We start from the raw sequence: 13228 nt of genomic DNA on the forward strand, positions 1-13228 counted from the left end.
CCTAAACAATAACCCCACAATGAAAAGGCTTTACCTTAAACTGAAAAGATTCAATTAAGCTTTACCCTTGTTTTAGCGTTCTATTTTCAAATTAAATTAGTCAGGGCTACATGCTGATTAAAGTTTTCCAATATCCTTGGTAGAACAAAGAAAATGCTGACGGAACCACAGCTGTGCCTAGATAACGGACTCATTCCCGGCGTGATTGGATCGGCTTTATTAAAACCTCTTATTAAATTGGATTTTATTTTTGACATTACCAGCATAATCAAAGATAATATTAGCATCAGTTAAATTTAGAAGTACATATACTAATTAGATTTAATACGACACTCGAAAGATCAATGCCATGGGATTTAGTTAAACTAATATACTGCATAACGTTCTTATTAACTTACACACTGTTATATTGTTTTTTTAATGCAAATACAGGGTGGACGAGCTCACGGCCCAACTAGTGTTAAGTGGTTATCGAAACCCATAGACATCTACAACATAAATTCCGCCACACACCTTGAGACATGAGTTCTAAGATCTCAGTATAGTTACAACGGCTGGACATTCAAACCGAAACGCATTACTACTTCACGCCTGAAATAGGCAGAGTGGTGGTACCTACCCGTACCGACTTACAAGACGTCCTACCACCAGTACATAATTATGCAAATTATAATGTTGCGGGTTTGATTTTTACTACACGATCTTATTCCTTCACCGTGGAAGTCAATCGTAAGCATTTGTCAAGTACGTATTTCATTAGAAAAATTGGTACTTGCCAGCGGGATTCGTACATTGGTGCATCGCTAGATACGAATGCACCGGACTTCTTATCCTTTAGGCCACGGCAACTTCATAATCTACCTGGTGCTAAGTTGTTATCCGTCTGATGATAAAATAGCTGATTTACTCGAATGTATTTTCATTTTATTTCTTTGGTGGGCAGTGATAGTCAAATAATAGTATCTACAGTCTAGTACGCGTGTATGTCTTGATATCCAAAAACAAACCAAAATATAAACATTAATACTATATATTTTTTTTACAAATCTTATGTACAAGCCCTCATCAAAAACACAAGCCTACTCCCTCCTACGGTCGGTATCCTTGTTTATAATTCCTTTTGTCCCTTCACAAAGCTTTCCCCAGTTTTACGGGACCGTCGGAAAATTCATATCAATTATCCCTTTTCAGCGTTCGCATTATAAATTCTTTCATAAGATATTTGCTGGTCCCGACTGCCGACGGTTTTATGGTGTTTTATTAAAGTCTAATGGAAGACGATATAATATCGCTTTATATACAGTTTATAAATGTCTTCGGAGTTAGCGTGTAATGACCCACTTAATGGTGAATGGTAGCCTTCGCCCATGGACTTCAGCAATGCCTGGGGCAGAGCCAAGCCGCTGCCTACCGTTATGTAAATACTGTTATGTAAATATGCAACCATATATACTTTTTATAGATCTAATTACTAAAGCGTGTGAAGGAACAGATACCGTGTAAATAGGGGGATAAGCTAAATACAATTTTGTAATCCGACTATAGTCTTTATAAAATTGCATAAAATTGAAAACATATTTACAGGTTTTTTTACTGGTGGTAGGTCCTCTTGTGAGTCCGCACGGGTAGGTACCGCCACCCTGCCTATTTCTGCCGTGAAGCATAAAGAGTTGTAATTTGAAGGGTGGGGCAGCCGTTGTACTATACTGAGACCTTAGAACTCATATCTCAATGTGGGGGCGGCATTTACGTTGTAGATGTCTATGGCTTCGAGTAATCACTTAACACCAGGTGGGCCGTGAGCTCGTTCATCCATCCACGCAATAAAAATAAAAATAAACATATATTGCAAATCCAAAGTCCTTAAAAGTTCGGGGAAATAATTATGTATTTTCAGCGTAGACTGCACGAGTCGTTATTGAAATGTCTGTACCCGGCGTGTTTTGTATAAATTGTTGCAGTAATCGTCCGCCTGTGCCGTGTCGTTTTAATGAGGGATTGTGTGCGACATCACGGTGGAGCGTGTGGTCCGAAGCTCAAGCGAAAAGCGTTTTGGGTTGTGCAGGTATGCGTAGATTGTAAATTTTTCAGTTTTCCAGCCATCGTTGGTAGGTCGCGTTCCCCCGACCGCTCTGGGGAGGGTGCAGCACGGCAACATCAAGGCGACTGAGGGAACCGGTGGTTGCGTCGACGGCGGCCGCCGATCCGGCGTCTGGGGGACAGCGGGATGGATGTAATATGCTCTGGGTAAGCCCTGTCCTGCCGTCTCAATAGCTGACTGGCCCGGTTCCGGGATTAGGGCGTCTACTGTGAGCGACAGAACTTTTAGTGAGGTTCAATTATACATACACATACATAGGTACGTATCGGATCACTTAATTAAATTCCCCGTTGTAATTTGATGACAGATTTTTTTCTTCTTTTTCTTTATTACGGAGTTTAGTGGCCCAAACCTTGTCACGCCCATCAGTGGTCCAATATGTAAGTATGTATGTAAGCTTCAAATGCATAATATCCATTTTTTTTCTTTGTTGTATCACTCGTGTCAGAGCGGTCGCGGTCATCATTCAATAGATTGCGGAAATGCGGAAAAGGTATTATTATGAAATTTATTATATTTAAAATGCTTTAATCAGAATACGCTATAAGATAATGACTTAAACCAAGCGTTACATTTTAGTGAAGTGCGCATACTTTACGTACAGGTACGCGAATTACATAATATTCGTATGTTTTTCGCAGATTACAACGTACGTTTTGTAATAATTTGTATCTAAGCGCGGCTCCGCCAACAAAGGATTTGCTGAGTTGCTCTCTAAGCCATTTTCGCTTTTGATATAATTTAATATGAACCTGAAAATTTCACGGGAATTAATTTAAAGTTTGACTTGAAATATGTAGTCTAAATGTACGCTGCTGTAAATAGTTTTGAGGGAACTAAACTGAAAGGCTATGTTGTTTTGCATTTCTACAAATTAGATACTTATAAGGTTTGCTTGCTCGTTAAAATGAATCTAGGGTATGTTTGGTTGATAATACTACAATAATTCATTGTGACACTATAATAAAGCAGCAAATTAATATTATTTGGCGCAAATATCCGGATATTTATGCTGGCACTCGACTGGAAACCACATCCACTAACGGCGACCTATTTCACACGGGGGACTCCAAATGGATCCCTATACCGTTCTTATTTTACATTTTAAGTCTTTGCGCGGCCCAGGATTTATATTCAGGGGGCACTTGGGGCTCGAGAGGCTCATAAATAACGACCCGGGTAGACCCGACCCCTTACGACCCAACCCGTCGACCCGGCTAAGGTTACCCAGGTACGTGGCCAGGCAAGATGAAAGAACACCCTCATATATATTTTTCAAAGTGCGGATCGTTTGAGAATTTTAATTTTGGAACAGGTCGAACTAGGTCCGTGGTTTGGGATGGTTTATTTAGAATACGAAAAATGTGTTCTTACTTTAAATTATATAACAATTTGTTTTCAATATTTTAACAAAGTATCTAGGATAATCTTTTTTTAGGGTGTAATTAAAACTCATTTTGCGGTTTAATATCCCGTAATATATGTGTATTTCTGTGTCCTTTTTATTTCAGTGGCCCGTGAAAAACTATAAAGTATTTGAAAAGTGGTAAATAATATAGTGACAGTGACAAAGGCCAGATTAAGCTGTAAATGTAGTTTTAACTAAATCCACAACAATTCTTTAAATGTTTTTTTTTATTGCTTATATGGGTGGACGAGCTCACAGCCCACCTGGTGTTAAGTGGTTACTGGAGCCCATAGACATCTACAACGTAAATGCGCCATCCACCTTGAGATATAGTTCTAAGGTCTCAGTATAGTTACAACGGCTACCCCACCCTTCAAACCGAAACGCACTGCTGCTTCACGGTAGAAATAGGTGGGGTGGTGGTACCTACCCGCGCGGACTCACAAGAAGTTCTACCACCAGTAATTACGCAAATTATAATTTTGCAGGTTTGATTTTTATTACACGATGTTGTTCCTTCACCGTGGAAGTCAATCGTGAACATTTGTTAAGTACGTATTTCATGAGAAAAATTGGTACCCCCCTGCGGGGATTCGAACACCGGTGCATCGCTCGATACGAATGCACCGGACGTCTTATCCTTTAGGCCACGACGACAACATCACATATTTTTAAAGCGATTTACTTTACCCGCTGAAAGTCTCGCTGGATTTACGCGTTGGGTCGCGATACCGCTCTTGCTTATGGCCAGTATTAGCAAATCCCGCCCTTCAAACCGAAACGCATTACTGCTTCACGACAGAAATAGGCAGAGCGGTGGTACCTACCCGTGAGGACTCACAAGACGACTTACAACTATAATTTTGCGGGTTTGATTTTTATTACACGATGTTTAATTGCTTAAGTTGATTCAAGTCACCTTAATGATCCCAACTTTTAATTCCATACCTTCTCCTACAAGCCACTTAAAAAACTCGTAGGAAAACATACTATCTAATATTTAGAACTTAACTAACGGACCTCGCTACAGCATAATATAATTTAGGGCGTCTTGATTAAACACGCACTCGTTCGAAAGTGGGATGTATTTGCACAAGAGCCCTGAGCCGGTCCGCAAATACGTTTTAATGAATAAGGCCACATTTGTTAAGCGAATTCTTTGCCTTAATGAGGAAACACGAGTCGGCATATTTGTAATTATTGAGTGAGCTTTCAGTTTTTAGATTCACGGGAATAACTTAAGGGTAGGCTGTGAGCTCGATCAAATATTAATAAAAAAAATACTGAAGCTTTTTCCGCGTCAAACTGGACGACATCTTTAAAGATTATAATTATTATTATTATTATTATTATTATTAATGCTTTATTTCAGTTTTTTTTTTTTTTAAAACCATAACATTTTGTTAGTAATAATTACTTATAATCTATGTTAGTAACTTAAAAATCTAACACATAACTATCATTATATTATACATTTTATACCATTATATATTATTATTTTTCTCCTTCCAAGTGCCTACTGCAAAGGCTATTGATCAGCAGTCCCTCGATCTTGCTCGATATGATTCTCAAAAGACATAATTATAATGGAAAGTAGGCTTTTTCTTTGGTTAGACTTTAAAGAAAAAATCATCGTCTTTTTGATAGTATCCATTACATAGTATTAACATAGCCAGCTTAAATTTCGTTGTTGCCTATATTTTATAATAGAACAAACAGCTCCACAAACAAAACCACAAAAAATAAGAGAAAAAACATTCACAGTAAATTAAAACACAAAAACGAACAAAACAAGATCTTATCGCGGGGGTACTTGAAACACAAAAAAAAAAAACCGAAAAAGCCTAGCCAAAAAAACAAAAGGTTAAAAGTTGTCCTTATTTGAATTTTCATTAAAACTTTCTCCCGTCATGAACAAAGAACATTTATATTAAAAAAGTCGGGCCGCGGCCAGATAAATATCTGTAGTCTCGAGTGTGGACCCGAATTTCAACTTTTAACATAGATTTGGAAGAAAACGCGTAGAATGTCCACATTAGATTAGGAAAAACCGGATCTTCTCAGCGGGTCGCGATTCCGATCCGGTAGTAGATTCATTCGCGAAGCAGCTACTCTTGGAGTTTTTAGGTCTCCCTTGGAGGCGCTCGGGTAACTGTTAGTAAATCTCGCCCCTTCTGGTTGAACCCTTCCTCGCCTATCTCTCCTTGTGGTACTGGAAAGGGCTCCAGGACTAAATCATCAATCACAAAAAAAATATGGTAAAACTTAATTCTTTCAAATTCTGGGTGAATTGGGGCAGCCTAATAGAGTTATATCAAATCACGAACAGATTTATTTCTAAATGAAGACACGCATAATGTTCACGACTCGCAAAATTACATTAAATTATTTGATCGAAAAGAAATATTTGACGCTTCGAATTATACACACTAGATTTTACACACTTAAAATTATTTAAATGTGTTTTGGTCAAACAAACAAACGAATCACCCACAGTCATCGGGTCCAAAACTAGGATTCCCTGTACTATGGGAGGCAGAGACTTATATACATACTTATAAGGGTCTAAATATATATATATATATATACTATATAGATAATATATACCTCCAAACAAACCTGCTCGGAATACGAAAGTATGCTCGATATGAGAATCGAAACTATGACCCTCGGTCTAACGGTCAAGAGCGCTAACTACTGCATCAACGAGTTCAAAAATGTATGTGATATGTGTGATTTGTTATTTATTCTCCGTATTAGCGGGAAATTTTCACTCAGAATACATAAAAGTCAAACACACTTGCACGCTACAAATAGGCTATTTGTATTGAAGAAAGGGCTCGCCCGGCGACACTGATATGGTCTCTCAAGACCATCAGCTTAGGTAGAAAAAAAAAAAAGAAAAGTCGTACCACACGATTTGAGCTAGTTCAGACTTATATTGTCATACCAAAATATTAAGATCAGTTTTATTTTTTATGGGTATAAATTATTTCTTGTTTACACTGTCAATCTGTTGCTTCATTGCTTTATCAAAGGAGAAGCTAACAAAGACCTTTTAATATTAATTTTAATAGTTTTATCTTCATTAGATTTTATAATTCCATTCGCTATGTTTTCTGTTAACACCTAGCGGCATCTCTGCGCATGAACAACTCCTTGTCTCCGGCGCCCAGCTCATTACTCGAACGGCGCTGGCCGCAAGACCCGCCCACTCCACCAACCGCCTAACTTCCAATGTACTCTAGGGCTGCCTACCGAAATAAACTGTTATTTTTCAAATGGTGATATTTTACTATCTTAATCAAAAATGTACTTCTCTATCAACGAAAAAGCTAGGAAAAAAGAGAAAGGAAAATACTGGTAGAACCTCTTGTGAGTCCGCGCGGGTGGGTACCACCACCCTACCTATTTCTGTCGTGAAGCAGTAATGCGTTTCGGTTTGAAGGGTGGGGCAGCCGTTGTAACTATACTTGAGACCTTAGAACTTATATCTCAAAATGGGTGGCGCATTTACGTTGTGGATGTCTATGGGCTCCAGTAACCACTTAACACCAGGTGGGCTGTGAGCTCGTCCACCCACCTAAGCAATAAAAAAGGGTTAGAAACTAATAAATTAGGCTTAATTTAAATAGCTTGGAATTTCTTGTCTATATTTGGCACGTGCATTAATTACGTCACGTATGTGCTCAGGAGATCGGTTAATAACTGAGACGATTTGAGTTCGTTTGCCCCGTTTTGGCTTATTGTAAAATTATTAGCAATATGCCAATTTTTATTTATAGCATGCTTTTCATCTCATTTTTGATATGAAGGTTACTTTGTATGTATACTACATCTTTGATACAAAGTCTTAAATATTCTTTAATATTTCAAACTTATCTCTGCTTTTCGAAATGTTCAATTTGTACCGTACCTGAATTATATCCATGGATGAAAAAAAAGTCAACTATGACAAAAATATAAATGATCACGCTATTTCATTATTAATAAACTTATTATTATCATTATAACGCCATTATTATTAATAAAATATTTTAGATCAACCCTAAAACAGAAAACAGCAGAGTGTCAACCGTAAAATTCCCTCTTGGACCATAATACGTACTTTGTTAGCATAATTTTAAAATTAAAGTTATCTTATGCGCATTACAACGGTGTTGCTGCAGAACATTAATTTAGAAAACATTGCAAAAGTTTTCGAAAATAAAACCTTAGTTTGTTCAGACGATTTAATTTAATTAGTAAACCCGGTATTAGATACACCTGTATTGTTTAGTGAAATTTCATTTTGACCTTTGAAAATATCTCAATCTATAAAGATTATGTGTAAAATTTTTAAGACAATAATAGAAACAGTGAGAGAAAATATAAATGTAGCTTAGATTTCGTCGTCATCGCGCTTAGTTCGTTTTAGTGGTATTATTAAAATATACAGTTTTTGAGGCCATATGTTATAAAATGCATGATGGTTTTTGTAACGAAGTTCCCTATGGGACGATGCGGAGGGGTACCCTAACCGGGAAAAAACGTCCGTAACGTAAGATTTTTATTAGTAACGCACACAGTGTACGACTTAACTTTGTAATAACGTACAAAAAATAACATATTTTTATTATAAATTTTGAATAAAATAAAGTTGATAACTTTGTGAAGTAGTTTTTATTTGATTTTTATCAAAAAAAAAATGTAAATAAAAAATGTATACCCGAATAATTATTTTCTTTATACCTCGAATAGAACTTAAAATCAATATTTTTATAATAAGGAACTTCGTTCCTATCCGGTGTCCCACGACACCACACATCTATTTTATTTTTTATTTTTATATAGATTCGTACAGCCCTAACATGATTAGTGATGCAATCTGTAAGGGCCGGTAATTAGATTTGCGCCTCCGAACGTGGATCGCTGAATTGAAGAAAACTTATTCGGGAAATAGGTTTGATGAAGAACAAAATTTTAATACGACGTGTTAAAATTACTGACAGAATTTTGTATTTTATTATTATTGTATTTGAAAAAATAATTTTCCATAAATTTGGGAATTGAAATTAAGAGCCTAAGACCATATCTGCAGAAGTGTGGGAAAATAATATTTCTACTAAATGTGAACGATAAATAAACAGGAATCAATCGCGCAAGGTCATTTGACTTCAAATCGCAGGGTATACCAGGCATGATCCTTGGCCCGGTAGTGAGGGGAGCCAGCTATGTGGCCATCGAGTCACCCATTAATATGGCACTGTGAAATGCAAAAACAGATTACACAAATTAGAATAGACTTGAACAGATTATTAGTATACACATCAGATAGACTAATTTGAACAGAAAAAATTGGTTCCAAAAAGACTAAAAAGTACGAAATACAATGAAATCAAGATAAATGTGTTGCTTTTACAGGTGGTAGGACCTCTTGTGAGTCCGCACGAGTAGGTACCACCACCCTGCTTATTTCTACCGTTAACCAGTAATGCGTTTTGGTTCGAAGGGTGGTGCAGCCGTTGGAACTATACTGAGACTTTGAACTCATATCTCAAGGTGAAAGGCGCATTTACGTTGTAGATGGTATGGGCTCCGGTAACCATTTAACACCAGGTGAGCTGTGAGCTCGTTCACCCATCTAAGCAATAAAAAAAAAGCACATATAGCCTATATTCTATACAATTCAGACCTAGTCCTTGCTCATTAGCAGAGTACTTGGCGGCATTTAGATAGCTTATGGGCTCCAGAAACCACTTAAACCAGGTGGTTTTATAATACTCATTATAACAAAAATAGGTGATAATTTAATTATATCAATTGTTATGTTTCAGGGTTAAAAGCGGTCTAAAACTACGAAGCAATTTTTTTATATTTCTTGATATTCACTTCGTGTTACTGCACGGAAAGGATTCGTGATCAGGTATGATCGTAATCAAATGTTTTATCTGACTAATTAATTATAAGTAATTTTATGAATTTGCTTCTCTAAGTTTTAAATTAAATCATGTAAAACCATTATACAAAAGGAGATGTAGATTGACACTGTAATACTAACTAATTACTACTAATTAAACTAATACTAATTAAGCTTTTTTATTCTGTTCACACATAATTTAAAAAAAACATGATACCTATGTTACTTACACCCTAATTAACAGTAACTGTCATCAGACAATGATCATAATAAGTCTTATTACTGCTGTAAGTGGCAAAGAAGTTCACGACTATGACGGCGCCCTTGGACATCATAATGTTAATGAACCCAGACAACGCGAGTCACGTGCACGAGTCAGTGCAAACTGTTATGAACTGACCTTTCAAATAGGAAGGTATAATTGGCATCGGACAAAAATAGTCAGATACCGCGTGAGCTCAAAGTATCTACCCCGTCTGCAGGTGGAGTATGCTGGTATAAAAGTCAGAGAACGCTGCTGTCCAACTTTTCTGGAACCAATGGAAAACATAACATGAATGCCGCCACACCTTGAGATGTGTGGTAAAGCTTACAAAACGCCTCGCCACCATTAAATGTTAGTTGGCGATCGCAATATGCGAGTGTAATACTAATAGAATGCTGCTGTATATTCACTGATAAATCCCTTAGTAGACTTTTAAAACACCTCCCGGAAGAAATGATGGGTGCTATTCTGGAGCTCATACGTAGAGTCAAAAGTCTTGAACTAATTGAAATAGTGATTTTTATAGTCGAATGATTTTTGCACATTTCGAATCGAGCGCCGTGTCGATACGGTTGTGGAAAGCAAGCTTCAGTGTTCGTTCATAGTTGAGAATACTCGTAGTAACTTTTGCGCACTCACTGTCCCCTCAGCGTATAAGAAATGTACGGTTTGCATATAATTAAAATGAAATCTTTATAAATTTATATTTTATGTATATTACTAAAATGCCTTGATACTCTCGCAGAATAATAGTGAGAATCAAATATATTAATTTTGTCAGTATTCAACTGATATTATTATTATTATTAGTATTAAGCTTACTTCGATACTGATAAGGTAAGTCGCTAGTTTCATTTACTGTATTCTTATGCGTATTTTCTTCGTGTTCATAATATGTTAACTATTAATTATTTTAATAACGGTTTGTGTATGACGAAATTTTGTTGATAAATAAAAACCCAAATGATACTAGTCAAGTGACACGATCGAATTAGATTATACAGATAATTAGATTTACGATGCGGTGAAGTTTATTGGGAGTCTCCGATTGAAAGACTCTGTATATTTTTATTGAGAGTTCACTTTCACATTTTTTTCTTGAAGTATTGATTATAAAATTCCCTGAATCAATAAACTAGTCAAAAGATAGCACAATAAGAAAGTTCAACATCACATGTTTCAAATTCGTAATTTAAGTTGTTTTTACAAGAAATTCTTTTTTTTTTGCAATCAGTACTTCCTCGGCGTAAGTTAAAGCACACGTAAATTACGGCCGCCAAAGGATAGTGCTGTCAAACTTTGCACTTCACTCGCATTTTATACTGAACGCACACATGGCCGTTGAAATTGCTCGGTCGCGGTAACCAGGCTGCGAGACGTTCCCCGTTTAAAATATCCCGATGTGTATAATGTACGATTTTATAGTTGTACCCGACGCTTCTACTATTGAAACCATTACCATTATCATCAGTAAACTAATAGTGCATTTAATTTCCAGATTTTCGTCATAATTTCCAGCGCGATCAAAGGAAATGGTCTTAGCGATGCATTCCTGCAGTATATTTATCTACCCACAAATAACTACGACATTTCTGCATACTCAATATACCTGACCTATATTTTCGGCCATTAGAAAACGAAGCTAGAAGATAATCTCAATAGGGGGTTGACTTTGAACGGTTAAGTCACTGCAAATGAAATACTCTATGTCATATGTTATGCCTTCTATGAGGTCATAGTCCTCTCTCATTTACTCAGTTTAGCCTCAATAAAAACACTTCGTACAACAAATAAAACGCTGAGGCGGGTTGCGAAAGAGAACATTTTGTAAACATTATTATGAGATGTAGTTTGACTTATGTTTGTAGAGCACATCTAAATAAAATCGTACAATAACATACTAAATAGCCTTCAACTGGTGGTAGGTCCACTTGTGAGTACGCACGGGTAGGTACCACCACTCCGACTATTTCTGCCGTGAAGTAATAATGCGTTTCGGTTTGAAGGATGAGGCAGCCGTTGTAACTGAGTAGCTGTAGCCGTTGTAGCTGAGACCTTAGAGCTCATATCTCAAGAGAAGACTTTTAATTCACTTCAATAACACAGGATTAAAGATTATTCACACACGATTAAAAGTACATCGATTAAATCATTGCATGATAGTTATTCAGCTAATGTGTAGCTGTTTTAAATTAGATTGTGTTTGATAACTTATATGGGTACTTACGTATTAACGCCACCGCAGCAAAAATTCAAATAATGAACTGATAAAAAGAAAGCTTCGCTAAGAAAAAAAGGCGACTATAGAGTCGCCTTGTTGTTTGCACACGCAAGAAGACATCTTTAATGTCCTTATTGTCTTGTTATTTGCTGCTTTTTGGCCTAATTTTTAGTACTACAAGAATGAATTTTTGCTGCGGTGGTGTTAATACGTAATTACCCTTATATGTATTGGTATATTTTCTTTGTCTCCTTGAGCGAATAAGGTGCTAGTTAATAGCTAGCAGTTACTATTCTATATGTGATATAATTTGTGTATAGATTTCGTTCATTATGACTAACTCGGTGGTGCTATTGTTAGTGCCCCTGACTGTTGCGCCAAGGATCGTGGGTTCGATTCCCACATCGGGAAAACATGCATGTTATGAATAGATTTGTTTTCTCTTTATTTGGGTAATCATTATGTATTTATCTATATATTTAAATGTATGTAATAATATATATGAGTGTCTGGTTCCCACAGTACAAGTAACTTGTTCCCTGTTATTATTATTGTTTATTATTATTCGAATTATAATACAAGTGAAATGTCACTGATATTTTTTTCGCAAAATAAATTAAATTAAAACATTTATAGATCAAGGACTTTTATTATTTAAGTTAGTTCTTAAGCACTACTACTTGTGTTATGAGAACGCCCTTATTACGTTGAGATAACGTCTATTATTATCTATCAAGTGGAACCCGTCTTCTCTCATTAATACATACCAATTATGCTCAAAACTTTGAGGAGTGTTAATGTTATGAAGAGATTTTAAATGGACAACTAGTTGAGGATACTGTCGCTACTAGGGATGGATAACAAAGCAGTATGACTACTGTATGACTACATCAACAATGTAAATCGCGCCACCAGCTTTGAGACATTAGTTATAAGTCTCAGTTTTTACAGGACAACAGTCGGCCTACCCTTCAAGCGGAATCAGGCTACTGTTCACGGCAGAAATAGACAGGTTGGTGGTATCTACCCATGCGGGCTCAAAAGGTGCCCTACCATCAATAATTACGCAACTGATCATTTTTGCAGGTTTGATTTTTATTACACGATGCTATTCCTTCAATGTGGAAGTAATTCGTGAGCATTTGTTATGTACGTATTGCAGTCTATAGAACAATTGGTATCTGCTTGCGATATTCGAACACCGACACAGTCGCAGCGCGATTTTTTATTTTTCCTACCTATGCTGATAGTCTTGAGAGGCTATATCAGTGTTACTCTAGCGTGTAGGTGAGCTCTCGGTTCAAACCGGAGGTGTTGCTAACACTGGCCCTAGC

At 36.6% G+C, this 13228-nt stretch overlaps 1 long non-coding RNA gene across 2 annotated transcripts in view; it reads right to left on the reverse strand.

Annotated features, from left to right (window-relative positions):
- The window catches only part of LOC134201429 (uncharacterized), a 61262-nt gene that overhangs the window by 13692 nt on the left and 34342 nt on the right, over nucleotides 1-13228 (reverse strand). Inside the window, exons 3-4 of one of the 2 annotated variants that reach the window (XR_009976715.1) lie at nucleotides 9809-9938; nucleotides 7830-8754 (exon numbers count right to left, since the gene is read on the reverse strand). The exons of the other annotated variant lie outside the window; for it this stretch is intronic. This is a non-coding gene — a long non-coding RNA (uncharacterized LOC134201429). Of the gene's footprint in view, nucleotides 1-7829; nucleotides 8755-9808; nucleotides 9939-13228 lie in introns of those variants that run through there. 2 annotated transcript variants of the gene reach the window in all.

Source organism: Bombyx mori, chromosome 25, assembly GCF_030269925.1.
Source record: "Bombyx mori chromosome 25, ASM3026992v2".
Classification (NCBI taxonomy): Eukaryota; Metazoa; Arthropoda; class Insecta; order Lepidoptera; family Bombycidae; genus Bombyx; species Bombyx mori.